Consider the following 6000-nt stretch of genomic DNA (forward strand, 5'->3'; position numbering starts at 1 on the left):
TGATGTGGTCAATTTTCAAAGGATCTATTCGTTTTAGAGACCTGTCAGTAAAAAAAATTATTTTTGCCCATTAGTGTCTCATTATTTCTAGAACAGGTAATTTTGAAATGAAAAAATAATTTTTTTCTGGGACATGTCTCCTAAGAATAAATACATGGTTCATATATTAAGATTTTTATCTGGCAAGCATTTACAAATTTTCAGATAGTAGAATGAAATTACATAGGTATACTGGCTTTACTACTGTTTATAATGTTAATCAATTTATGCCTATTTATTTGATTACAATGATGTGGAGGTTTGGCTATACAATAAGTGGAGGAATAGGTGTTGTTTAAAGGAAAGAATGAATGAGGACTGGTGAATGGAGATGGGAAGAGAATTCCAGAATGAGGCTGCACGTATGACGAAGGATTTGCTAAACAAGGCAATATATAAATCTATAGGAGGGGATATATAAATCAATCAGTTGGGATCTGGTGTTTAATGATTGGATGAATGAACGAAGAGTGAGGAAATGTAGGTAAAATATAGGTAGGTTTTTTGATTTTAAGAACTTGGTATAGGAAAACACCAAGGAGGTATTGCCTTCGGGAGCCTAGCTCTATCCAAATAGAGCCACTTCAACTCGGTATACCATCATGAGACTTGAGAGCGCCTAGGAAACCCAAAGATAAATCTTACAAAGCAATTCATGAGTCTATTCAGTCTCAACTCTAGTCCTGCAGATAGCCCTCCATACACCAAGGATCCGTAGTCTAAGTGGGGGAAGGCGAGAGAGGATACTAGGAGCTGACAGGTGTTCTGAGGAATGGAATTACAGAATCTTAGGAATTGTTTGAGTACAGTTATGGATTTGCATGTGATTTGGGAAATTTGGTTATTCCAGGAGAGGTGTTGGTCAAAGGTGACACCAAGGTTTTTTATTGTAGGATAGAAGTAGATCGGTTGGTTGTTAAGGAAGAGTAGAGGACAGTAAGGGAGGGAATCAAGGAGGTGCTTGGAACCAATAAGAATGACCTTAGTTTTTTCAGCATTCAACTTCAAATCATTGTTAGACGCCCATGCATTAATGCTGTCAATATCTTCTTGTATTTTTTGGATGGCCTCAAGCATTTCGGAGGGATGGAAGGACAGATAGATTTGGAGATTGTCTGCATATAGGTGGTATTGTGCGTGGTGAATGGAATCAGGAAGATCTAATGATATAAATGGAGAAAAGGGTTGGTGAAAGTGAGGATCCCTGAGGAACACCTCGTGTCAGAAGATGGGGAGAGGAAAGAGGTTTGTTCGGAATGACAACTGTTTGGGAACGATGGGACAGGACGGAGAGGAACCACTTTAGGACACTATTTGACATAGAAAGGTTTTGAAGTTTATTGAGGAGGATCTTATGGTTAACTGTGTCAAATGCCTTCGAAAAATCAAAAAGAACTAAAATTGATATATGATGATTGTCTATTGCAGATTGGAGGTCTTGGGAAATTTTCAATAAAACGGATTTTGTGGAATATTGAGAGTGAAAACCGGATTGGAAAGGATTAAGGAGTGCTTTTTTGCTCGAGAAAACTATTAAGTGGGAGTGGACTAATCTTTGTAGTGGTTTGGCCAAAATGGATATTGGCCGAATGTCGGAAACTGAAGAAGGAGAAGGTATTTTGTTCAATGGTCGGACGAGGACTTTCTTCCAGGCTTTGGGAAAAACGGAATTTTGAAGGGAGAAGTTATAAATGATCAGGAAGGCAGGAAGAATGGTAGGGAGACAAAGTTTGATGATCTTTACAGGAACATTGTCTGGGCCATAATCGTTAGTTCTGGACTTGAGGACTGCTGAGATTAAGTCATCTGGAGAAACATTCAAGAAATAAAAGTTATTGGGATTAAACGGTTTTTCAGGGATGTGAAGAGATGAAAATTCGCATGAGGTTGTTGAAGGAGGAGGAGCAGCAAAGAAAGTATTAAGCTCGTCTGGATCAACTGGGTAGTGTGGACAGGATTTAGGACTTATAATGGAGAGGTTCTTTAGGATTTTCCATTTAGATTTAGGATCAGGTGCTTGGGATAGGATGTGAAAGTATTGCTCCTTGGCGCGGTGTAAGGATGTTTGGGTAAGGTTTAGAGGGTTTTAAATGTGGAATAGTGCTCTGAACTTCTGGTGCGTCTGAAGCGTCTTCTGGCAGCATCTCATCTTCTCATTAAATTTCTTATTTCTGAGTTGATCCAGAGAGCTGGAGAGCGTTTGAATGTACGGGTTTTAAGAGGAGCGTGTTGGTTTAGAAATTTAAGGATAGGCATTCAACCATGTCATCAATGAATAAAAGTAAATAGATAGGTTCTAAGGAGAGGGAAAGTTCATCAAGGTAGGGACCAATGTTTTCTATGGTTAAGGAATCAAGGTTTCACCTACTAATTTTCTTTGGTATAAGCAAAGGAGTGAGAATGTTGTAGGAAATTTTGATTAAGTCATGGGAGGAAAGAAAAGACATAAGAATTTGGGAGGAGGATAAAAGGTTCTGTGGGGAATCAATAATAAATACATCAAGCCTGGTATCAGTGGACTGAGTATGATGTGTGGATTGGTAGGGAGCAATATAAAGGTCTAGGGAAAAAATTCGGTCCATAAGATATGAGATATGATCGATTGGGAGGGTCGCCTGCGATTATTATGTTTTGGAAGAGAGGAATATATGAAAGGAAGGAGGATTCAAATGCATCATCAAAATGGACTCGAGGTGGGCGATAAATAACAATATAGAGGAGGAAAAAGGAGCTTGACGTAAGTGGCAAAAACAATTTTTCCAGATAGTGGTGTCAAAGGAGAGAAACTTTGAAAGGATTTTGGCCCTCAGACTGTCATGAACGTAAAGAGCAACTCCACCGCCAGTATGGTTCATTCGGTCATGACGAAGGAGAGTATATTTGGGGATGGAGATGGCGGAAGTTGGGATATTGGGTTTAAGCCACGTTCCTAAGACGGCAATGATGTGGTAAAGATTTTGGAGGAAATAATCTAGAAATTCGTCATAATGTGCCAGAAGGGATTGGGAGTTAACATGATAGGATGTTAGGATACTAGTCATGTAGGACTGAAGGAAAGAATGTGAATGAGTGAGGAATGGATCAAATTTATTATTGGAATAAGGAAGGAAAATTGAGAATGTGTTGAAAAGGATGTTTGGGTTAATATCAAGGGAGAGGGTACATTCACTAATTGCCATTTTGAATATAATGAGGTAGGCAATAAACTCGTATTAGGCATATAAAAAATATGCTGAGTGAAAAGATAACAAATTAAATACAGTGTTACTTTAAATTGAGAAAAATATAGAAATAATAAATAAAATTTACTAGAAATAAAAGAAATACTTGAACACAATGATAATTTACTTGAAATAAAAGAAATACTTGAACACAATGACAATTTACTTGGTTTGAAAATAAAAATAAAAATAATGCTACTTAGAAGAGTAAATAAAAAATAAGATGAAAATAATAGATATAGATGTAAAAATGTGTTTGAAAAATATATCAGAAAAACTAAGTTAAATTTACTAAAGGAAAAAAAAAAAATCATATGCACTAATAAATTAATAGTATCTATAAAAAAGAATGCTTTTCTTAAGTTGAGAAATAAAAAAAGAAAATGAGAGGTTATAATGAAAATTTAAAAATAGGGTAAGCAATAAAAATAATAAATATCAAATTAACAAAGGTTTAAATATGATGTAACCAGGGGGGTGGCATCAGTGAAAGGCTTCCAGATCCTCAGCTGTATTAATGATGACAACAGGTTGGCCATTTTCTCAGCGGCATCTGACTCACCCTCGAGTAAACCAGACGTACCTCAATCTGCCGACCGCCTTCGCCAGCCAGCACAGGTGTTTATTGGGGGGGTCGTCTCTTCCCCTATATAGACCCTTTCGTCGCTGACAGTCTGGCAAACGAATCGCACCACTATCCCAATTTTGTTGCATTTTTTTGTTTTGTGTGATTTTGGCTCCCAATGCCTGTGTACTAAATAGGATACCCTATGTTCAATAACTGAAACTCTTTTTTTCTCTTGAGTGCAGTGTCTAAATGGCTGTAATGATTTGTTATTAAATTTACTTAAAGTCTTCTCCTTAAAGCCCTTAAACTTTTCATGTGTAACATTAGTCTTCAAGAAAAAGCTGGAAAAAAGTCATGAAGAAAGGAAAATTTCATTTCCACATAGCTAAAAAGAATTCATTTTATGTTAAACTAAGTATATATTTATTTTAAAGGTAATATGATTCTCCACCCCCTTCCAAAAAAATCGAAATTAGATCAGTATTTGTGGAGATATGGCAACTTACTCATATTTTTAATTTCCTAACCACTTAGGTAAGGAGAGTATTGAAATCATCCAAAATTTTCAGTGTGCAACTTGCTTAGAGATTTCTTTTTGGAAAGAAAAAAAAAAAAAGGTGATTTTCTATAGGCTTTTGTAAGGCAATAAAATTGTCTGAAAAATGAAAACACTGTTAAATTGGATCAGTATTAGCGAAAATATAGCCTATTAAAGTTTGTACTAATTTTTTTAAGATTTATTGCTCACCTTTTTTATGGAAATTCATTCATTTAATTTTGGTTGATTAATTTTTTGATTAATTCTGAATCTTTACATTTTTTGGAACATTCCAGGTACTCTTTAGCAGAATAATTAAATTGTGAAACAAGACTAACCACAAAAATATATAAATAATTGTTTCATTATTTATTCACTGGTACTCTCATTTACCTAATACATTTGAGTATGGGCTCATTTTATTATTTATATTGTAATGAATCAATCTCCTTCATTCAAATTAGTTATCTTATTTTTCTGTTCACTTTTTCCTACAAAAAATAAATCTTTTATTTCAAAACTGGAAAATCCAGAGCTTAGAGAAGAAATTAATTTAGAACATATGTTTTATGTTATATTATCATGATATGAAGGCCTAAATCATATTAAAAAATTTTCCTGTGAATAAAGTTGTCCAAATTCCTTAAAAAATGAATAATCTCTGCCTTCTCTCCTGTCTTTAAGTCCTGACGGTTGGTACCCAGTCCGGATTACATACCCTTTTGTATCTGCTGGCATAGTACCTCATAGAATGATGTTACCACCCTTTGAGAACTTATGGATGGGACCCGTAAGACTCATCCTGTCTATTCACCTCCTAACCAGACCTTACCTATTAAGTAGGGATTATTGAGGCCTTCTGGTACAAAGTACCCCACATCATAAATTGGAGTCTCATCACATTACACAACCATTTCGACAGAGGCAAGTTCACATAATAATGATGGTGTATAAAGACTTTGTAACACAGTTCCTTTAATTTTGTTTCACTTTGTTTTGATCAATGAGGCCTAGCATTGTTGCCTAGGCCCAATTTATCAGCGCAGGTTGCTTTTTGAAGATTTTTTGATCCATTTACGCAATTTTTTTGTTGAATGTAGAGTTGATAATATCATCTTTAGGCTTAAAAGAATGGTCAATGACACAAGACATAGACTACCATATGTCCATTATTAGTTTGTTTTGTAGTATGTATATTTTGTTTGGTAAATATGTCCTTGCTTTTCCATCAACATTTACCCACTGACAATTGTCATGAGCAAACCATTTTCCATCGTAAGCTAACTTTGTTAAGAGAAATATCTCAGTTTCTTCCCTAACAAGGAATGAAGAACATATCTCAAAGCTCTGTAACTAATATTGCTCATAGAGTTTATTTAGTATCCACAAATGGAGCTTTTTTACTTTTCCTGTTTTCTTCTAATATGTTTAACTTGCACGTATATTGATTGATAATTGCTATCTAAGATTCCTTTAATAATTAGATGAGAGTTTTCTTCTATATATTACCAAATATTTTGTAAACAACAGCTTATGGTTCATTCATTCACAACCTCCTTCAGAAGCTATATTATAATTTATTGGAGCCTGAATGCTGAATATCCAAGTAAAAAAAAAACAAACATATATATATA

The 6000-nt window shown here is 34.9% G+C and overlaps 1 protein-coding gene across 1 annotated transcript in view; it reads left to right on the plus strand.

The window, feature by feature from the left end:
• Positions 1 to 6000, plus strand: part of Nup54 (nuclear pore complex protein Nup54) — a gene marked incomplete in the record, with an annotated part of 30303 nt that overhangs the window by 8197 nt on the left and 16106 nt on the right.

This window comes from Halyomorpha halys, unplaced genomic scaffold (genome assembly GCF_000696795.3).
Source record: "Halyomorpha halys isolate HHAL.00 unplaced genomic scaffold, Hhal_1.1 Scaffold51.1, whole genome shotgun sequence".
In the NCBI taxonomy this organism is placed as follows: domain Eukaryota; kingdom Metazoa; phylum Arthropoda; class Insecta; order Hemiptera; family Pentatomidae; genus Halyomorpha; species Halyomorpha halys.